The following is a 24,684-nucleotide window of genomic DNA, read 5'->3' on the forward strand; positions in this document are numbered from 1 at the left end:
ATATATATATATATATAACTATATGCGTATATACTTACATAGATATATATCTGCTTACATATATGTAACTTGCAGTCTATATGTAGACATATAGGTGTAGACATATACATGTGTCGATGTAGGCATTTGCATGTATATATGTTCATATATATTTATATATATGTATATACTGATATATATATATATATATATATATATATATATATATATATATATATATATATATATATATATATAAATAGATATGTTGTATCTGTTTAGGTAGTATTATATTTACACACATGCATACATCTAAATGTTGGAATACATTCTCTGTACTGTTGCATGACTGGGCTGGATGATATGTTTTTGAAAACATCAGGGTTATGTATATGTGGCATGGCTTAGTGATAAATCACTTTGTCTACGGTGTGCAGGGTCTTGGGTTTGAGCCTTGCAGCGGCTGTTTAGTTTGTTGCTGGGCAGAACACGGGCCATTGGATACAGAGTGATTAAGGCAGTTTTGGCAGTTGTAAGTGGGTTTGCATGTGTTTGCGCAGAGGTAAGCACTGCTAACTTCTGGTTACAGTTTTTCATACTCTGTTAACTTCTGAATTGCTTAACCTGTGTAGGCATTGTTTATCCCCATGCAAACAGGCTTAAACCCGCTTACTGCTGCTTAAAAGTGCTTACTCCCACTTACCTCCATGCTAATTTCTTTAAATGAAAAGACAAAGGGGTTGATAGGAAAGTGGTAAATAAAGGGGCACAAAGAGGGAAAACAGTATAGAAAATAGCCATGGATGTGCAGGAAGGGTGTAGGGAAGGTTCATAGCTGCCCATTTCTTCTACAGCAACAGCTGTGCATATACACTGAATCTGGAGGTAGATTTGGACACACAAACCCCTGTGAGAGGGGTGAGGACAATAATATGTTGTGATGCCAATTAGACCGGATTACATGTGTCCATTGGACATGTATGAGAAATGGACAGCTATGTATTGGGTGAGAATTTTTTGTGACAACAGATCTCCCTTTTTTTTCTTTTTCAGGTGAGAGTGGGATGTTGGGGAGGGGTAGTAGGTATATTTGTGGAGGTAGTTTGGCTAGGTTAGCAGACAAGACAAACAAGATGCATACATTGGTGGTATATGACACATGTGGGGGGGTAAACGCCTTGATGAGGAGGGGTGTTGGGATATCGGAAGCCTACAAGCCGCCTAGTGGCAACAGCGGGATTGAAGTTCCCCACCCATGGGCAGTCACCAGTGCACCTTCACAGCACAGACAGTGGCTGCACTGGGGGCTGAGTTGCAGAGCCAGGATGACTCTCTAATCATGACAAGTGGCCCTTGAGCTGGCATAGATGATCAACAAACTGCTGGTCGATCTCTCTATGCACCACGCCCCCAACCTGGCGATGGGTGACAGGTGCCTGACTGCGCCCACTCCTGGGGGGGCGAGCCCCATCCGCTGATGTGGTTCCACACAAAGGTGGTGCAGGACCAATGGACAGAGAGGTCAGGGGTTGCACCCCAGACATGCTGGTGCCCAGTACCATGGCCAGCTGAGGTGGGACAGGTGGGTCTGCTGTGACCGGCTTTCCCAAGCGTGCTATAGTGTTTAGATTTCATCATCATATGTGGGTTAGTAATAGTCAACACATTCCAGGGTTTGGTATAACAGCATGCATAGATATTCCCATTAACCCAGACACCAGATACGGAACAGTTGCATAGCAAACAGAACACATGCATATATGGGACCACAGTGGTAATAAGTATAGCATGCAGGTACATTGATGGCACCATGCCACAAATGTTGGAATAATTCAGTATAGCACATGCATGGGAACCATGAAAATATTTATTAAACAATTGGATATTATCAGAGTCATTACATACCAGTTGCGGTGGGTATGTTGATTATTGTTGGAGATATGGTGTGGTGGAGAGAAAGATGTCAATTAACAACTAGTATATTCCTGTAGTCCACATTACTTTCCTAGTCAGTGCTGTTATCTGTACCTTACAAGTCTTACTACACTACCCTATAGCCTTAATTTGGACAGTGATATGGCTCTCATCATCATTACACATGAGTTTTACCTGCAGTATACACCTCTTACCTGGTATACCTGTAGAGGGAAAGCTTGTTAACATTAACTAATTGTTTCTACACATACTCCAGGATTCTGGGTTGATGTTTAGCACATAGCTATCCAACTCTTTCTGCACACACTCTGGCCATGTGTTGACCACATGCTGGTGTGCTGGGACATATTTAGAATATTGGCCTCTTCCACCTTTAGTGACCTGACACACATGTATACATGCTTTCCTACACATTTATATTATGTAGCACAGTGTGGGTGACAGTGACAAGTTATACTTTATTATTCAGAGAAACTGCGACACTCACAATTCCCTACAATACAAGAGTGAACAGTACCAGTACAGGTTATAATGGTCTATATTTCTCAGCACAGTGTCCGTATCCAACTTACCTGTGGGAGCAATGTTTGTTAGCACTACCTAACTGTTGCCACACAAAGTTCCAGATTACACATTAGTATTATGCATATACATCTCACTGTTACTGTACACACTCTGGTCACAGCCTGACAACATAGGAGTGTAGATAGGACATACTTGAAATCTTACTCTCCTAACAGTTTTGGGGATTGCTACAGTGACAGGTGTGTTCTCATGATGTTTGACAATCACTTGTATTCTCTGTTTGCTGACTAAATATCTGGGATCATCCCACAGACTTACCAGGAGGACAGGGGGATAGGCAGCAGATATGGGCACATGTACTGGACATTCTGGCCTCATCTGTACAGTTGTGGGGTTATGAATCTGTATGCAGCCTAATTCCACTCCCAGGATTAAGACCATGGCTGTGTCTGTTACAACTTTAACACTGTTCATCACAGTTGTGTCTGATATATAGATATTGCTGTATATCTCCTATCTGCTTTCTGTCTTACTAATCCTCTGTGCTTTGGCATTCTGACCTTGTATTGCAACACTCATATACAGATTTCCTAGACAGTTATATGTTGTAGAACAGTGTGGGTAACAGTGATGTGTAATACCTCATTATTCAGAGCAACTGCATATCCTTCTTGTATTTCTGGGCACAGTGTTGGTATCTGACAGACCTGTAGGAGGAATGTTTATTAGCACTACTTGAATGTTCCCACACACAGTACCAACATTACTAATATGCACATAGATCTCACTCTGTTACTGTACACACTCTGACCACAGCTTGACAAGTTGTGGTGTAAATGGGACATACGTGGATTCTTAGTCTCATAAGGTATTGGGGAGATGCTAGTGTGCCAGCTTTGTTCTCATAGCTGTGTGTCAATCAGTTGTATTTCCTGTTTTCTGCCTATACATCTGGGATCATCACACTGATTTCCCAGGGGGACAGGTTGATAGGCAACACATATGGGCCACTTTAATAGACATTCTGAACATATCTGTACAGTTGTAGGGTATGATTATGTATACAGACTACTACCACTGGCAGGATTCGAACCGTGGCTGTGTGTGCTAAAAAAACAACAGTTCATATCGCAGTTGCATGTGCTATTCAGTTTTTGTTGTCTGCATTTTCCCTGTTTACTGTCTATGTGTGTCTCTGTTGCACTAAATGGCCTCTGGGGATTACACCTTTCATATACAGGCATTCCTACACATTCAAATTATGGTGCATGGTGTGGGTAACAGTGCTTAATACTACAGTACTATTATATGATTGCATATTTACATTATCTTATGATACCAGGATATACACATGCAGTCCAGCAGTTAGACCTGTTTTGTCAGGCTATTACACTTTTATTGACTTACAAACAATATGCGACTCTTCCTGCCATGTTCTCTAGTGCATGCAGTACTTGCTTTGAACAATACAGTTTGTTTACTGGCAATTAATTTACTACTACTTTTATTTTTCTTTCCTATGACAGTACATGCGTGAATATTACTGACCTGCCTTCATGTTGCAACCTCACCAGGAGACTGATGTGGGCCTCCTGTTTAACGGCTCACTCCATTGCAGCTGTGGAGGACATAAGAGGAATATGTAGCCATACATATCCATGATATACCTGAGCTGGCAATTATTTCATACATACTGGAGTGATGCTTACACATGACTGGAACATCCCTTGCCGCTCTAGCATCTTGGAGTCACTCTTTCAAGAGGTCCCGCTTACACTGCTTCAGGTCAGCATAGTGGTGCCTGACCTACTCATCAGTTCGGGCTGTGCCAGTGGCACTGGTGAGTTCATGGGCGAGACGGTCTCAGGCCTCCGCCTTATATTGGGAGGCCTGGTACTGGCCCTGCAGCAGTCTCTGATCATGGTCTCTAACAAGGAGTCCTGCCATGACTTTGGACTCCTGGCTGCACCAGCGCTGCACCCGAAAGTGCACACCTTCTCCCCTTGCTGCCATAGTGCCTGCAAGGGGAAGCTACAACCAGTTATGAGATGTATTCCTGCCTCTTGGGTTTAAGTAGGGCCGATTTCCTGCACTTTTCCATGATTGGCAGGTTTTGAAAAGGCTAAGCTATGGGCAAACCTGCTTACCAATGGTTGGCATTGTTTAAAGTGGTATACCACTGGGCACAATGAGTTAGCTGCCCTACACATTGCTTACACCTCCTAAGCTGCCCTATGAAATGGTTAGCATTGCTTACATTAGACTTTGCATTGTAATTCTTTTTTGGCATTGAGTTATTATTCATTACACCTTATATGTATGCCTGGTATCCATGATTCATGTGTACATACACTCTATGGGGTCAATCTGTTTTATTGGGACTTCAACACTCTATTATAATTACACCTCTCTTCTGGGCTTACTGCTGTACTCCAGTTCACATATTTATGTTATGTAGTGGGTTATGGAACATATGACTGTATACTGACTCCTTTCACAGGTTCAGTGTTGTTTTATTATGGTGAGGACTTGTTTGCTGATTCCTCATTCTTCTTTATTTCTGTGATGGCTTTGTGGTTAACTGCTGTAACTGTGGTGTCTAGAGTCTTGGGTTCGAGACCTATATGGCTGTTTAGTTTGTTGATGGGCAGAACAAGATCCGTTGGATACTGAGTGATTAAGGCACTTTTGAGCATTTGTAAGCAGTTTTGCTTGACGGTAAGCACTGCTAACCTGCCATTACATCTGCTTACAGAGAGGTAGCTTTACAATTGCTTAACCAGTGTAGGCATTGCTTACCTTCATGAAAATGGGCTTGAGCTCGCATACTAGTGCTTAAATATGCTTACTAGTGCTTAAATATGCTTACTAGTGCTTTAATATGCTTACTACTGCTTATTCGTGCTTAAACCTGCTTACTAGTGCCTTATTCATTATGACACTGACACCTCACATGTGCATTTACTGCAGTACTTCAGTTCATGAAAATATGTTATTTAGTGGGTTATGCAACATAAATATTACTATTACTCATAACGTGCTTTGCAATGGAAAATGGAATTTTATTTATTATTTATTTAAATTTGTTGACCGGGAGTGTCCGACTGGACGTAGGTCCATTTTCAGCAGAGGCCCGAGGAGAAAAGCTCCACAGTTAAAATAAACAGACAGTAGTTACATTGGATTACATAGCGATTAACAATTTAACATAGCAATTACTTACAACATATTTACAGATGAAGAACATAGTACATCAGTAGACAACTAGAATCTTTATCTGTGAAGTACATAACAGACATTAACAAATGTTACAATGAGAAGTTTCTGCTGTATAATAAGTACTAGGTTTATGATCATCTGAGCTTGCTATAAATAAGGTAGTTAGTGGAGTGGAAAGAAAGGTAGTGGTTGGATGGGGTGGAAGATATTAGAGTGGGATTTGCAAGGGCATAGCTAGCATGTTTTTAGGTGCGCTTTTAGTAAAGTTTTGATGATGGTACGGAGGTAATTGTGGGTGGAAGGGAGTTCCATAATTTGGCTATGGTGCAAGAGAATAGTGCTTCACGAGCAGAGTTATTGGCTTTAGTGATCTGCAAGTGATTTTTGTTGCTGGATCTTAGTGGTCTGGTGGTGTGATAGGGTTGGAGTAGATTCTGGAGGGATGGGACATTTAGTGGATGGTTTACTAGTTTGTGGGCAAGTGAGAGTTGATACCACTGAAGGAGATGAGGGAGTTCAAGCCAGCCCAGTTCAGCAAGTGAAAGACAGTGGTGACTCCGGTAGGATGCCCCTGTGGCGAATTTGGCAATTTTGTTGTAGCAGGTCTCTAGCTTGTTTAGATCGCATTGCCTTAGATTGGTATATATTGGAGAGGCATAAAGTAGGGTGGAGATAAGGTGGGAATTTGCTATTGAAATCTTTGCTGCTTTGGTGAGAAATTGCTTATTTCTGTATAACGCTCCTAGTTTTTTGTGGACTTTTTTTATGGTCATGGATATGTGAATGTCAAATTTTAGTTTATTGTCTATTTCCACTCCTAGCAATTTGGTGTGTTCAGTTGGGTATATAGTGGTGTTGTCTTTTGCTGTGATGTTAAAGTGAAAGTTGTTTTGAGTATGTTTCATGAGTTGGAAGATGAGTAGTTTAATTTTGTTTGGGTTGAGTATTAATTGGGCATCAGATAACCAAGTTTCAACAGAGGAAAAGGCTTCCTGTGTGACTTTTTGCAGTTTTGGTAGGGACTGGGCTGAGCAGATGATGGTTGAGTCATCTGCGTATTGTATAAGTGTGCCATGTTTGGTGGCAGAGGCTAGATTATTGGTGTAAACAGAGAAGAGTAGGGGTCCAAGGATGGATCCTTGGGGAACCCCTATGGAGACAGGTAGTTGGGGAGATATATCATTCTGCCATACAACAGATTGTTGGCGGTCAGACAGGTAACTCTGAAACCAGTTGGTGACTGATTGCGAGAAGGATAGGTTATTGAGGACAGAGATAAGTTGCTTGTATGGGACCATGTCAAATGCTTTAGATAGGTCTAGGAAAGTAGCAGAGGAGAGATAGCCATTGTTTTTATGCTGAAGGATAGTGTTAGTAAAGGAGAGTAAGGCAGTGGTGGTGCTATGGTTTGGTCGGAAACCATGCTGAGTACTGGAAAGGAGATTGTTAGTAAGGAGGTAGTCTGAGATCTGAGAGTGTATGCATCTCTCTAGTATTTTGGAGAGTGGAGAGAGAATAGCTATGGGACGGTAATTGGTTAGTTCGGTGGAGGGTCCGCCTTTGTGGAGGGGAATTATATTTGATACTTTCCACAGTGTGGGAACGTAACTTTTTGACAGAGATTGGTTAATCAAGATGGATACTGGGTAGGCCAGAGCATCAGCTGTGATTTGTAGGTATTCACTTGGGAGGTTGTCTGCTGCTAATTTGGTGGGTTTAAGTTTAGTTAAGAGTTTTTTTATGTTGGAGGTAGGTACAGGAGAAAAAGAGAAGGCAGTGGGGAGATTGCTAGTTGAAGGTGTGGGTTGGAGGGGAGGGGGGTTGTGTTCTGTAGCTAGTGATAGTATGGTTTGGGTGAAGTGTGTGTTGAATGAGGTAGCAATATTTTCTGAGGAGTGAGGGATGTTAGGAGGAGGGGTACTGACTTTACCTGGGTGGAAGATGGAGTTTATGGAGGACCAGAATTGTTTGGGGCTGTGTTGTGAGGAGTCTAGGGCAGACTGGTAGTATTGGAATGTGTCCTGTTTTATTAGCTTTTTGACTCTATTGTGTAGTTCTAGGAATTTCTGTCTAGTTGAGGGGGTTTTGGTTTTGCGCCAGTGCTCCCAGGCTTTATCCCTGTTTTTTATTTCTGACTTAGTGGTTTTTTGTAGCCATGGGGAGGGTTGTGCTTTGGTTCTGGAAAATCTTATGGGGGCATGGTAATTAAGGATGTTCAGGAAGGTAGTATTAAAAAATTCAACTGTGTCATCTAGACTGAGGTACTTTAGAGGATGCCAGTTACATTCTTTGAGGGATGTGTGTGGGTTAAAATTTAGTTTTTTTACGTATTTGATGGTAGATGACAGGTTTAGCTTGGTATAGGTATTTTTTGAGTAGGAATGTTGGGGAGTGATCACTGAGGCTATCTGATAAGCAGTCTGTTATATATGACTGGGGGCTCTTACTGACTAGTATCCAATCCAGGGTAGTGTGCTTGCTGGAGTTTTTATTTATCCTGGTTGGCGACTGGACTAGTTGGGTGAAGCCATGAAGGTTTACATGATGGGTTGGATGGTTGCAGAACAGGATTGCCAGTCAATATTGAAATCACCTAAAATTATAGTTTCTTGTGGGAGATGGTGGGTAGACCAGCTGAGGAGGTTTTCTAGTGGAGGTATGTTTTGGCCATGTGGGAAATAGCATCCAATTATGTTGATGATTTTATTTTGGTTTATTTTGAGGTTGGTATATATTATTTCTTCATTGCATATTTGTGGAGCTGATGATTTTAAGATCTGGATGTTTAGATGCTGTTTAAATATTATAGCTACACCACCTCCTTTTTTGTTTAGCCAGTCTACTCTTAGTATGCCGTAACCTGTAGGGAGTATTTGCTCACTGGTAATGTGAGGTTTTAGCCAGGTTTCTGTCAGGATGACTATATCTGGGGAGTACAAGTCTATGGTGGCATGGAGTTCATGGACTTTGTTGGATATACTTCTAATATTTAGGCTTAGTAGAAAGAAGTCACTTGGCTTTCTATTGGCTGTAATATGGGAGAAGTTGTGATTTCTAGTCTGATTATGAGGATTGGGGTTGAAGATGATAGGGCCAGGGTTGGGGTGGATGCTCCACTTAGAGCTAGTTTTGATATGCATGAGGTTATTAGTTTTCTCAGTTTTTGAATGTGTTTGTTTATAAGGGAAACTTTATGATTGTGCTCTGTGGGTAATAGGTATGGTGTGAGGGTTACTATGTTAAGCTGTAGGGATGCTTTATGTTTGAGTAATATAGTTGGTAGAATATGTGGGGGGTGCATAGGGATGGTTCTTGAGCTGGTGGGAGGGGAGATGAGTGAGGGTGAGACAAGGGTGGTTGTAGTTTTAAAAATGGTGCCTGCCACAGGTAATATTTATTAACTTTGGATTGTCTTAAGGTAATAAACAGGGAAGGGGGAGTGGAGAACAAGGGTGTGAGCAGGAAGTTCTTTGTACTGCTGCTAATGAGCCAAAGCAAAGACAAGTTTGTGTTTAAGAAACAATCACAACTGATCAAGGACTGCTCTGAAACTGTAAGTCATTTCATAACTATTTCTCAGGTGGAAAAACAGGATAACCTTGCATCAGTAGGCTACTGTGGTCTCAGTTTAAATTGACAAACACACAGTATTGATCAGTTATGGATACTATTTGCTAACAGAAGGGAATAAGACAGAAAGTGGAAGCTGTGTGTGTGTGTGTGTGTGTGTGTGTGTGTGTGTGTGTGTGTGTGTGTGTGTGTGTGTGATTGTGTGTAGTGGGGAGGTGGGGCTGCTTACAATCCAAAGCAGAGTGCTCCCCAGGGGAAAATGAATATCAACTCAAACAGGTAGACACATACTCAAAGTTAACTTTAGCTGTTTGCAGACAGTTCAGACCCGGACTGCACTTTTCTTACAAGAATGATAAAGGTGGTACCGCAGTTGAATACTTAAGAGTGGTGTTAGGTTCAAAGTTAACTTTAACTGTTTGCAGACAGTTCAGACCCGGACTGTGCTATTCTTACAAGAATGATAAAGGTGGTACTGCAGTTGAATACTTAAGAGTGGTGTTAGGTTCAAAGTTAACTTTAGCTGTTTGCAGACAGTTCAGACCTGGACTGCACTTTTCTTACAAGAATGATAAATGTGCTGCATGGAATGTGCTGCAGTGGGACTCGAACCAGGAATGGCTGTTCGCAAGGTGAATGCTCTGCCCACTACACTATTGCTATGTGGCTTCATTTGCATATATCTTCCTTGTTATCCTCTTCAGCCATTTAAGCTGCATTAACCGTAGCTAAGCGATGGGCACACCCGCGCACCTACAGTTAGCTATAATGGTATTTTAGAAAAAAAATAAAGGGTTTCTTCATTTTATTTATATATACTGTTGCTGTTGTACACAAGGGGGACTGTTGGTGGGGATATGAGGTCACCTATGAGCTGTCTCGCTCATTTCATACCCCATTCTGCTGATCTTCATTGCGGGGGCATGTATATTCTGAGAGCTCTGTTCTCAGACATGCCCCCTGCACTCTTACATGCTCAATGTAAGCCTAGGAGCTCAGGCAGCACACCTCATTACTATGCATGGCGCACTGCTGTCCTGCTCCTAAATGGCCACCTCCATGCAGGACTAAGCTAGTCCTACACAGAGGAATAGTAAATCTGGGGATATATCAAGTGCTACATGCGGGTGCCTTATTAAGGAAATTAATGACTTAGGTGATATCACTAGTGTGGTGAGAGGGCAGAAGGGATTTAAATGTTCATTTGTCTTTCATAGTTTCTGTCTCTGGAGGTAGCACATTCCAAGTTTTACTACTGAAGGAGGAAACACTGGATCATCAAATTTATTGACGGGCATGCAGATATTGAACATTTTGTGTGTGCTGGGTGCCTATGACTTTATATTTTATTCGGTTAAACACCTACTTCAGTAGGTGCAGAATACCAGCCATTGTGCCTGTCTTAGGAGCACTAAAAAAAATAATTAACTTTTGATTACTTGAATATTATACATTTTTGTATGTATGTTATAATTTGTCCACAGGTTGTCTATATTTTCACTTGGAATAAAAAAAAAAAAAAAAGACTTTAATTGCACCTGTTTTAAGAACACTGAGTAAACCTCTGAGTCTAACTAAACCTGAACTTGTGTGAGAGGTTTTGCAATATAAGGAGCAGACATTTAAAATAAAATGTAGAATTCAAGAAGGCAGATTTGGAGTTTCAGCTATATATAGCTACTCCAGTAGTTTTCTTATTAATTTAAAGCTTAGTTTTGAGAAGGAAAATACTCACCTTTGATGATGGGAGGATGAGTGGATGACTTGTGGCTAAAAGTGTGTCTCCTAGCAATTTTCTGGAAGAAAGCAATTTTTTTGTGGACATTGTTAAAGAATGCAATATGACATAAAGTAATAATTAGTTTTGGATTCCCTGCATCTTCTTCTGCACCTCTTCATGGCAGTTATTCACTTATTGTGCTTCCATTTATATTTTAAATAAAGTTTTACACTTCATGTATTGATTATTAGTATTATGACGGAAAAGGGTTTTGTACCAGTCTACTTACCCATTTATCAGACAGACAGACTACAAATACACATATAAATAAATAAATAACTAAATATGTTTAGCAGCAACATAATGATAACTATCTACAACTGATAATCTTATGCTTGAAGGGAATCCAGTCCATTACAAATACATTGAATTCTACAAACAGAATGAAAATCTCACTGACACCAGAGGTTCCTAGGAGATATTGTCAACTAACTAGCCAGTCAAGACCAGTGCTTAGCTCACAGTAGTCTAAAGCCAATGTTTTCATTCCAGTCTCACTCACCTCCCCCCTTTCCATTCATTCTCTGATTATCTTCCAAATTCAGTAACACAATATCACACCTTGGGAGTCTTATCTACATTTTACAAACATATTCTAATGTATTAACTGAATCTCTCAGTTCTGTCTAGTGATCCCTTTTACCACAATGGGTTTTCAATTCTAAAGATGCTCTGTCTGTGTCAAGGGGCTATATCAAGATAGATAAAAATATTCCTCATGAAGCTGAGGGGTCTTACTAGTGCATCAAAAAATATATATTTATTGAGGGGGCATTGTGATGTATGAAATGTTAGCCATCAGCCTGGCCACCAACCTCTATGTCTTGTGAACAAACATACTACCAATACATGTAAAATGAGTAGACTCCACTAATTACCACCCACAGCAGAGTACATTATGAGCAGAAATATGTTAACCTGTGCATATTGTAAAGATTTATATCAAGGAAATTTGGTAGGGCAACACATGCTTTATGCATCCACTGTTCCACTGCACAAACCATTTTTTTAGGCTGGTAACTTATAAGGTCTTATTTTGGGATTGTGATCATGGTCATTTATTACTCTAAATGTCATCTTCATGTTTTTTGTTTTAAAGATGGTTTTCCTCTAAAATAAAAGCAGATTCTTCACAGTTAAAAAACAAAAAACGACAAACTGCATACACTGTTAAAACTATATTGTTTTAAGGTACTCAACATACCTCTAAAATAGCACATATCTAATAGTTAGACAATTTACAAGCTAATAAGTGGTTACAGTTTTTTTTTTTTTTTTGCTTTGTTTTTTTTTTTAATGGCGACTTATAAGCTGTAAAACGTTTGCACTTCCTACAGTTTTGCACCTTGAGCAGGTACCCTCTTTGTCCCACCTTTCCTATGGCACTCAATTGGTATGAAGTGGTAATGGAGGATCTACAAATATTAGCCTAACCATACTGTGGACCACTAAGTCCCTTGCCATTAAGTCAGAGAAAAAATATCTAAGATTGCCTCTCCATTAGGCACCAAATGTTAATACACCCTGTATGATGATTCTGTAACAGACCTAATTACTTATAATCTCTTCTTGACCTTATCTATCCACTGGGTCAAGCTGCGAGGACCATCCCACTTTGGAGAATTCATAATCCAATTCATAATCCATTTGAACAATCTCTTAGCTTCTTGTATTCCAGTTAGAATAAATAAAGATCTAAAGTCTGCATGCCTAAACACTAAGACATTAGAAACAAGAGGAAAGAACTGCATTTATACCTTTGCTTGCTTGCCTAGGATCAGAGTCAGTATGTTGCTAATCTGTCTCCACAAGTTTTCAATAAAGTATCCAGTTTGAAAATGTTTGTCTAAGAGGGCAATAAAACTTTCAACATGCATAAAAATCAAGACATATCTAACAAAGATCCTCGATCCTGAAGGAGGGTTTTTTTGGAGAAATGCGTCATCTAGAATTGATCCATTAAATGTAGGCCCCATGACAGAAAGCAGGATGCCAGTCTTCTTAATATCAGGCTAAGGACAGATGCAATGTCTATGACTATAGATTGTGGAACCCACTATCTGCCATTAACAGGTCTCAGAAAGAATTAATTCTCACTAGCTGCGGCAGATTTTTTCTTCCAGGAAAATGCTAAATCAAGAGCAGCATTATTGTTAAGAAACTAATTAGGAACCATTGGTAAATGACTTCTATAGTACAACATTAATAAGAGAGAATTTCTATTTTTACAGTAGCACAACAACTCCAGAAACTACAGAGCAATTTTATAGATGCTAACAGACAGATGTAATTATCTTGAGAAGCGTGTCCTCATTCTGCTACCATGCTGAGCTAATTTTCTGAAACCATAAGGGGCACTGTATACAAAGATGCAGTAGTGCTGATCTCTGTAAGTTGTGCCAAGGATTTAATGATTTACATGTAAAAAAACTGGATGGTATCCCTTACTATCACTACAGAGTCATCCACAAAGGAAAACAAGAAGTATCAAATAACCTCTTAGCTTGTATATAGCTGGTGAATGTAAGACAAAGATAACGCTTGATAACTAGGACAAAGTCAAAATGTAAACAGGGACTTTCCCTGCCTGCTAACACTAGAGATTTTGATTAGGTAGACTAAAGACTTTGTGATAATCACTCTTGCTTTGAGAGCACCAAATTAAATGGAGATTTACTGCCTAAAATATAGGTAAGAAAATATAATAACTGAAATTAAAAGGACAAAAATCTACATCTAGTGTATTAACAGTTTTCTGAATAATGACGACAAGGAAACAACAGAGAATGAATCCGTTTAATCATTATACAGAATAAGCAGCCAGTGACTAATGGTCCTTCTAACCCCCATAAGACTACCTTTGGAAGACAGATGTTGAGTAAAAGATGCAGAGATAAAATAGGGGCTTCAGTCTTGTCCAGTCATAAAGGCAGAAAGACCTTCAAAAGTGTGTTCTCGTAAAAATTAGTTAGACGACACAATAATTTCTGCAAAATCAGCTTATATAAGTCTATTGAACTCTTTTTACTACCTGGCAGCTTGTTTATATGCACACTGAATCAATGCCAAAATTTCACTAAGCACAAACACTGCCGTGATCAGAGAAAGAGAGAGAGAGTTCTAATGTAAAGGCAGAGAAAATTATTCTGTATCTTGCCAACAAATTCCTCACCATATCTCTTTCAGTCTTGCTTTGACCAGTTAACCTTTTTTAATACTGAGATTCATAATCTTTACTGCAACACTTTGATTTGAACTTAGCAACTCTGCACTAGTGCATCAAGTTGGACTGACGTTACTTTACATCACCTTTCTTCTAGGTGATGTTTTGAATCCTTTCGCTTTTTTGGTGAGCCGCTATGATTAAAATATGGCTTATAGGTCGGTTCATAGGTAGGTACTAGGCTATTGGCCTTCGGGCCCATATAAGCCTAGCCAAAAAGGTTCCCTGGCTTTCGCCACCCAAGAAAAGTATTTTCCTGTGCCCCTGTCAAGCAATGCCACAGAAGTGATCCCTTGGGTGAATTTTCTATTTCCCATCCAGTCATTGTTTGAGGGTTAATCATGTAAAATACAGTTCAGAAAGCTCCACATAAGTGAGATTCAAAGAAAAAAGTCAGGAGTCCAGCTACAGCATTTACTTGCCATTCTTGCTTATTAAATAATCTACATACCAAGAAGTTACCTCTAGAGGCCTTGGAATGCTTGACAGTACAGTCTACTGATGCATACTCTGAAATATGTTGTTCTCAAATGCTGTTCTCTAACATTAGACCAGACTGTTATAAGAGAAAAGTGTTGTCTAATGTGCTGTTCGTATTGGCCTAGAGAAAAAAAAAACAATACTTGAATTTTGTAGCCTCCAATAAACCCTCTCAAATAGGTATCAAACAGGCCCAGAGTAATGAACTACAGACACAAATGAGATTAGCTTCTTATGCTACTCTTCAGTCCCCTGAAATCTGCTGAGTGTCCTGTTTATTGTAGTAATGAAGACTCCCATAAAAAAAAAAAAACTTTATATGGAGAAGAAGCCTTAAAGAAGGCCATCCAAATGATTAACTTTCACAAAATAAAGCCCATATCAAGAGTCCTAAAGAAACTTAACTCAAAGGGGTCAATGGAAGGGCAAAATATATCTGCAATCCAATTGTAACAAGAGATTACACTAACCCAAACTCTCTTCTAATGGTACAAACTGATCCTTTTCCTACTAGTGGGACAGCAATCGGTGAGGATTATTTAAAGCTTCAGTTCCATTATATCAACTTTTTCTAATTTATCTTCTTGAAACAGAGCAATATCTATATGGGCCCTACTGATTCTGTCAGAGGCATTCTGCAATTGTTTGGGTAGCCTATCTCACAAGGATTCCAAGCATTATCCACAGTGCAAATATTTGAATCATGGCTGGTTCTTAACACCCGGATCTTCTGATTCTTAAACATATATGCCAATGAGCAATTGAATAGGGTAATCCACTCACCTGATTCCTAAGAAAAGCATGTTATTTACGTTAGTCACTGCCAATACCATCTTCTGACAACTACAAAATTCTCTTTTAGTTAATGATTTTACCAGAGTGGCTTAAAATTATGCAGTAAAAAGCAGCAGGAGATACACTGGATAAAGGTAGTGAAAACAAAGGTTATTCACTGTGGCTTAAAACAATGCAGGAAAGAGCAGTAGGTGATACCTCAAATAAAGGTAGTGAAACAAAAGTTATTCACTAAGTATACATAATAAATAATGCTACAAGATTATCATGTTTTAGAAGATCCAAATTATGCCTCACTCCATACCTGTTTTTACCAGGAAGAGAACGTAAAACTGCACAAATGCATACAAATGGGATATCTGTTGACAGAAGAAAGCAGCAAATAATCTGTAAAATGACGAATGCAAGTAAGGCTAGCCAGATAAGTGTTCACTACCTGTGAGCCAATGGTTATAATTAGTTACATAGTGTGTCATAGGATTACTGTTATTAACCCGCCTATATAAGATAGAAGGCTGAAGAAAGTTTACCATCAGACTTGCAGCACTGAGTGACTGAAAGTTACTGCAAATCATTCTACCCAAATATGCTGGAAGAATATGCATGTTGTAGCCCTGGAACCCCATAAGGAATTAGTACACAGGTCAGAATCAACCACCATGACATTAAGGAACAGTTTCTCAGATACTCAAAAGAATTAATCTAAACAGTATGAGTAGTCTCTTTATTCTAACAATTTCATAATTCAGAAAACAACAACAGAATAGTATAATCCAAATACCACATGTATATTATCCACTGAAATCAATGCCATAGGTATTAACTTCCATGCAAATTTGCAAGGTATGCTTGTTGGACTTCAGAATTGGAGGAAGGGTTGTGTCAAGTCTCCATGCCTATTATCAAAAATCAGATCATTCTACAACCAGAGTAAGACCAGACCCAGCTTCCTCTTTTGATGCTGAGAGATGCTTCAAAAACATCATAGAACTATGAAACCCAAATCTGGAAATGATATCCTCTGCTTGACAATTTGAAAGAATAAAAAAATATAAACACAAGTCTATTATAAGGTTATAACCATTAAGATGAAAATGTGTCCAGGCAGATTGTCCAATTATTGTCTAAGAATACAAGGATATTTGCCAAAGCTTCACATGTAAGTTATCTGGCATACTATGACATTCTAATGAGACTGAAGGGTGGGAGGACACTTACTCAACAGATCAATAATAAAGCATTTATCATTAACATGTTAGGACAGCTTTGAGAATAGCTAGCCCAGCTGCTCTTACTTTAGATTAATTTTTCTGTTTTCAAACCTGGTTTAGCCCTGCACGATATATCTATATTTAGAATCATGTTTTCAGACTTGAGTTAATCCTTCATTCAATTTTTTGAATCCTTCCTCGTCACACATACTTTTTGATGCTGTCTAGTATACAGAAAACCATACTACTTGATCAACACTCTCATGGCACTAATAATTTAAAGAAAGAGGACATATTTTGTTACTTCTTTCTTTTTGCAAAAATAAATGACCTTTTATGGTAGAATTTTGTCATACAGTTCATTAATGTCTACAGATTTTACACTTTCTCCTTGATAATATGCTTAAATTTTCCATTATTTTTATGACTCTGTATTTCTAAACACGTGTATCTGAGTACAATCCCACATTCCAACTGGAAGCAGGGTGTGTTTGGTATTCAGATTTTAGGCAAATTAGATGACGAGATTTTTGGCTGGATGAGCCTAATTTTCAAAGGACTTCAAGCCTATTTTAATGGCTGCAGGCTGAAAGGTACATAATGAGATCATGCAGGTAAGAAAAGCTATGTGAAATGTACTTCCTCTACATAAAGTATGGAGGAATGGATGTTAAATATTTGGTGCGTGTGTTTAGGGTATAAAGCATGCCATGCAAACTAATACCAGATGCATAACTTTAAGATTTCATACTTAAGAGTGCAGATAAAGGGATGCATACAGCACTTCCAAGGGACGTTATGAGACCCATGTATGTTGAGTAACTGCAGTAATGTCCTCAGCCATACCTAAGGAAAGGCTCATTATTAGAAGTGTAAGACCAGCTACTGTAATTGCTGACACTGAAACTTAGACTGCGAATCTTGGAGGAATGTTTCATCCATCTGCACTCAAGCTATTAGCTATTACCAAAGCATATGCTTTACTTTATTTGCTTCTATCATTAAAGGCATAGAAAAATCTTACATTTCCATTTCAGGATTATTGTTCTGTGTACTGCATTTGATAACTCTATAGTGTTTTCAGTCATCCTGTTTATCTTGAATGCCACTGCTTGCATGCCATCCACGTGCTTTTGTTGCGCTGAATGGGCATCATGCATGACTCTAGTGTCTTTAACAGTCTTTTGGAATTTCTGCCATCTTCTACAGTGCTATATTTAAGTTGCTTGAATATCACATGCTGGCAAGCAGTAATGTCCATGGTCCTTCCCAAACCCATATTAATATTCTTTTAGCTTTTAGCACTGGGACAAAAACTGCACAGAAATATGGTTTGCAAATGAGTTATAAGTGGTAGAGAGACTGGGGGACATAATAGTTAAGGTTGTTGCTTTCTGTGCATAGAGTACAAGGTTCAAACCTGATGTCTGCCAAATACATGTATGTTGTTTGCATACTCTCCCTGTGTTTCTATAGGGTTCCAACTGCCTTCCAAAAACACGCCTAGTATTTCTACCTAAAATTCATCCAAAAATGGAGTTGTGGGCAGCAGCACAGTCTCTGGATGATACTCCCTATAGGGAGAAGGCTTATATTGAGCAACCACTTTGGCATCAACTATGGTGCATAATACCTTCTTCAGAGGAGAATATACATCAGAAACTACATGCCATGGCTAGCCACATGAAGGTGAAAATATTGGCTCTAGGTTATTTGGTCATCCTAATATCACCAAAACTAGGCATAGGTATTTAATAGTGATAAGTGGGTTGAGAACCCCGCATACTCCAACCAATGCAGGGACCATGTTAATGGTGGGAAGGGTCTAATAGTGGGAGGTTTGCAAGTGCCTATAAGCAGTGGACTCACAATAAAGCCCATCAGCCTTGGGTCAATCAGCTACTGGCATGCCAGTGTCCAGTTGGCTAGATCAGATTACCTCTGTTGAATGAAAGCTGGATGTAAAACCGATCAACCTGTCAAACATGAATTTATAATTGCTACACTCCATGATGGCACACTGTTAAGATGCACCATGGGAGTGGATGACATGACGGTAAAGAAGAGGCTGGATATCCTAAGTATTCAGGAGATAATATGGAAGGGCAGTGCAGCAAAGCCACTTGGCTTGGGATCCAGAGTCTATTACTCAGGAGAAGGACAGGCAGGAAAGTGATGATGTGGGAATTGTGGTGAGGGACAGGCTTCAGACAATAGTAAGGAATTCATTAGAATGAGTAATAGACTCGTGGTAACTAGACTCTAGAGGCACCCTTCCAGCTTCTGCAAGGGAAGGACAGTTTTCATAATCTCAGTCTATGCCTCGCACCCCACAGCATGGTTGCAGTAGTGAGGAAAAGAGTGTATTTAGACTGCAGCTTCAGGACCTTCCAGTTAAAGCAAGACAACATGAACTGGTCTGGGTCCACATGGATAGGCAACAGGAATAAAGAAAGAGAAGCCATTTTAGACTTCTGTCTGGCAAATATCTTGATGGTGACCAATATATAGATCAGGAAAAGAGAGAGTCACAAGATCATATACAAGCGTGGCTGACATGCAACTCAGGTAGACTTCCTCTTAGTAAGAAAAGGGCACTGCAGTAAACTCAGTGATTGCAAAGTCATGCCCAGTAAAATTAGCTGGAAGCAGTGGCCAGAGAAGGCTTTAACATCAACAAAGACAAAGCCGAAGACCTGAAAGCTGATTGGAGAGAACAGCACAAGAGATCAGGGAATTACTCAGGCTCCAGCAACTCAGAAAGAAAAGGAAAAATGTGGAGCTGAAGAAAAATGGCAGCACATCAAAACTGCATGTATAAGTACTAAAGAACAGATATGCAGCCTAGTCATGTATGGAAGCAAGATACATACAGAGAGCTGATGGTAGAATGCAGAAGTCCAAGAAGCCATCAAAAGAAATAAGGAGTGCAGGAAAAAGTGGGAGATAGAACAAGATGGACTAGGCTAAGAATGAATACCTTGTTGGCTAATAAAGAGGATAAGAGAGGAGTTACAATAGCTAACACGAAGGCATCAGAGGCACTCTATCAGCTTCTGGAAAGTGACTCAATAGATGGCTCAAAAAAGCTCTATGAGGTTGCAAGGCAAAGACACACGAAAAAAAAAAAATCAAGACGATAGTCAGGTTCCCTTCATAACAGATGCCAGCAACAACCAGCTCTGCAGTCCACACAACATCAAAGGCAGATGGGAGGAGTACTTTCAGCAGCGTCTGCATGAAGAAAGCTCCACAGAAACTGTACTGCCCCAGGCACAGCTTATGATGAAAAAAGAGGAGGAGGCCACCATAGAAGAAGTAAGAACAGCACTAAGGAAAATGAAGTCAGGGAAAGTAGCAGACCCAGATGAGGTTACAGCAGATATGATAAAGATGTTGGATGAGATAGGTGAGAAATGGCTTCCTATGGTACTCATAGCAGCATGGAGACAAAGGTGCATCCCAGATGATTGGAGAACAAAGACTCAAGTATGAACAGTGTTCAGATTCACAGAGGGGGTCTGTGGTGTACATCAGTGTTCAGCTTTGAGCCCACTGCTGTCCTTACTGGTGATGGGCTACATTAGCAAATGGGTGAGAGGGACAGATCACCAAAGTTGCTATATGCAGATAATGTGGCATTACAGGCAGACTCTGAACAAGGATTTCAGCAGGGAATAGGGAATGGAATGCAAAATTGAAGACGCATGGGATGAAATTGAGTACACATAAGACAGTTGCAATGGCTGCAAACAGGGGAAATCAGAAGAAGCTGAGAATTGAGACAGAAGAGAAAACAGAGGAACAGGTTAATAGATTAAAGTATCTGGAAGGGTTGGTTGAGTAGATGGAAAGTATGAACAAGGAAGTCAAAACACGAATCAGAGGGGCTGCAGCTAAATGGCACAATGCGTCAGGTGTAGTGTATGACATAAAAATGTCAAAGAAGCTGAAATGTAAGATGTACAAAACAGTCTTGTAAACACTAGAACTGTATGGTACAGAAAGCTGGGTAGTAAAGGCAGAGAAGTTGAGGAAGCTACAAGTGATGGAGATGAAGTGCCTGAGATGGGTGGTAGGATGTACACTATGGGACAAATGAAGAAATGAGGGCATCAGAGCAGAAGCCAAAGAAGATCTAATTGAAGAAATGGGCAAATGGAAGAGATGTCGGTGGTTTGAGCACATGTGCAGGAAAGTAGAAGATAATCTGGTGAAAAAATTTAAGACAGATTTAAAAAAGGCAAGAGGAAAAGATGGCATCCAGCAAGGAGTTGGATAGATTGTGTGACAGTAGACCTGTAACAGTTGGATATGACTGCTGAAGAAGGTAGGAGAGTGGCATTGCATTGAGAGACAGTGACAGTTGATGCAATACCCTGATCCCATGTAGAAAATGGAAAAAGGCAGGTTAATAATGATGGTGATGGTGATAATGTGTAAACTATGACATGCCAATTACCCAGGAAAGTTCAGGATGATTCCATACAGTTAGCTGTCACTTCATTTACTTCACATCCACATGCAATTAAGGAGGTGAAACTTCTGCCATCTAGGGAACAACTTGTACATTGAAAAAAGTCTCACCTAAATTACCATCTAATATGTCCACATATCTTTGCACCTTCACTGTCTTGAAGCAAGGGTGGGCTCATATGTCTACCATTTAATTCAGCAACCCAAAACATTCATCCTTGAGTCACTTCCATAACTCTGGAAACTCTCTGTCAATTTAGCTACTTCCACTGCTGGCACTTATGCATTTTCTGCCTTCAGTACTGACACCTCCTACTTACTAACCAGTGTAGCAATGTGAGTAGTTTTTTTTTTCCTGATGTAGCTTGACCTACAACCTTCAGCTTTTGGTCAGCATCTTCTGTGGTGGTTAAGGAGCTCCATAGGTGGTTGCACTTTTAAAACTACTATACTCTGCGATACATACCTCTTGCCCTCTGGCTTGTACATTTTCATCACTGGCCAAAATGAAGTCAGCTGAACTCTTCTTTCATCTCACTAATCTTGCTCTGCAAGCACTTATGCTGTCCATATGGAAATCATTTTACCAGGGAACCACAGAGAAGATAAGAGCCTGTGCTTGATATTGTAACTTCATAGATGCACTAACAGCCGACATGGAAAACACTCCCTTACTAATCTTGGCAAAAACACCCTGTACACCTTTTGACCAAGTTATCTGAAAGCTGGAGCTCAGTCCAGTCTGTTAACTTCATAAGGTAAATGTTTTGAAGTCTAAATTCTTCTCCTTTGTGAATTTTCCTCAAAATATTTTGTTGTTATGTCTTCTCCAATCCTCTTGGTCAAGGTGTCTGCTCTGCAAAATATCAAGACAAGCTTCCACATCTGCCAATCCATGAATTCTTCAATGAGTCTGTGTTCACCATATGGCTGAAATGGAAGGACAGAGAATCTTCTGTTTCCAACAGTCTCCACTCAATGTGGACATTTTATAGTTACAGCACTGAGTTGACCTTTTGCATTTTTATCAGAATAGCTTCAAATGTTTCTTGTGCCACCGATTGCATTATCACTTCCATCTTATCATGTAAGTTCTTATTCTTAGTCATTTCAGGGGTCAGTTTGCCAATGACACTACAAGGTGGAGTCTGTGATGTTTTAGGAACTAATTGTTCTTGCTTTTATTCTGAGTCATAGAGGAACTTTGATGAGCATGCCAATTTCCTCTAAAATGAAACCACCAATATATCTCAATTAGAAATCTGCAGTAACCAACAAATATGTTTAAAGAGAATGTCTGTTGGGAGTGCTAGAAGTTCCCCCTCAGCTAGTAGCTGTTTTAATTCAGTCTTTATTATTATTTGATGCAACTTTTTGGTAACAATTTGAATGATGTGAGTTGTGAGGCTTCTTGAATGAAGTGCAAACCTTTTGTCATCATTGCTAAAAACTGTGATCACATAAGGTATCAACATTTGCAAGCAGATAGCCTTCCTATAAAAACGTGTTTTTCAGTGAGCAAGCTCTGTGCACCTCAATGTGAGAGGCTATACTCGCCCTTGCCCCTTGCAAGTTATATATACCAACACTAAGACTGTCGAAGCTTGGAGAGAAAAAACTCCCCTAGTACTGCAATTTCAATCTTTAAAATCAAAACCCAGCAACACTTCATTAGTAATCTCACATTAGAATGGCTATCATTAGTGACTTAATCACAAGCCTGACTCCTGAGCTGTGCATCTGATGTGATGAACCACTATCTTTCTCTTGATTACATTCCACACCTATTGCCGTAATCCCCACAGGCATTATATGCAGCATAAACACGTATGGAGGCACATGGCATGAAGCAGTTTTGAAAGAAAAGAGAAATGTGTAGAAAGTCTCAATATGACCAATTCATTTGAATTGCCATAAAATTCCAGAACCCTGCAAAGTACTGTTTCATGCTTTGAGAGAAACATTACAGCAAGCAGATCTTGTGTTATAGTTCTGTTTTTATAAGGGGTGGTAGCTATTAGAATTGAAGTTTCTGGCCTCTGTAAGCATCCCTCTCAAGTGTCACATGTATTATGAGATAAAGCACACAATTAAACTCTCAAACCCTCTTTTTCCATAGGAAGATGAAACTGCCCAATGCTGTTTAGAAGACACATGTAATGATTTATAATGATCTCTAATCTGTAGCCATTGAATACACTGCTGCTGTGGATTTACTGAGTTTCGTGCTTCTATTCTCAACATTGATCACATGATAATGATTTTGTTGCATTTATGATACACTGTCTTACACAATATGGTGAAGAAAAGTTGAGAAATGCACTTGCAGATAATTTAGGATACATTCTGAAAGATGTGGTCCCAAAATATTTACAATCACTGCTAACCCACTGGCCTTTATTTTGACAATGTCTAAATCAATATACCGTCAGCTTCCCAGCTTTTGCTCAGTCCAAAGAACTATAATAGATGTGCTTCACTGCAGAAAATACCTCATTTGATTAAGTTAATGTACACTGAGTTCTCTTCCATCAGTATCACTGTTTCTGATCTACTTTCCCATCAGTTGAAAACACCTGATTTGTAGGATGGCTGTCTTGTGTTGCTCACTGGCATCCTACCTTGTCTGCTCACTTACTCTATGTAACACCTGGAATTGTTGTCTGTAGTGCCCGAATCATGCATCTATTGCATCTGGTGTCATAACAAGTATGGGGTGAATGACGTACCTACCACAGTTACCAGCATGTAAGGTAGTACCATATGTTTAAAAAAATGTTTGACTGTTTACAAAATTCAAATTAAGTGATAAAAATTATAACGACAATGATGATAATAATAAAAATAATAATAATAATAATAATAATAATAATAATAATAATAATAATAAAACAAGTTCACAAGCTTTCTATAAACAAACTGTTCTTAGAAATGTATGACAGTTTGCAAGCTGCCATTACAGGTGGATAACAACTGTGAGTGCTATCCAGGATATTGAATTCCCTCGCTAAACCTCTATTTGCAACATTGAACTTATTGGGCCCTTCATTTACATTGTTTGATTCTTGTCATTTGGAGATTCTCTTGTCTTGTTTCATATGTCAGTGCAGATATTTTCATTTTTAAAAGATACCTACTTAAATTGTATATATTTCATCTAGCAGAACTGAATTAGCAGTATGGTACATACCTCTCAACTGTCTATAATTTTAAAGAACATCAATGATTTTGTCTCCTATTTTTGTATTGTCCCTTGTAAAAGTTTTGATTTTCTGGTAAATCACTGAAGATTATAGTCAGTCATTAATGTCGGAGTTTCATAGTTCTTATTCATAAAATGCATGTTGGTACTAAATATATTATTCCATTAAAATTTGAAGTGAATTAGTGTAACATTTATAAACTCTTGTGGATTTTGTGCTTTTAACCCCCACCCCCACCATTACTTTTATATTTGTCTTAAATTCCTGAGCAAAGAAGTTGAGATGTAT

Source organism: Protopterus annectens, chromosome 3.part0 (genome assembly GCF_019279795.1).
Source record: "Protopterus annectens isolate FY-2018-M chromosome 3.part0, PAN1.0, whole genome shotgun sequence".
NCBI classification, from domain to species: Eukaryota; Metazoa; Chordata; order Ceratodontiformes; family Protopteridae; genus Protopterus; species Protopterus annectens.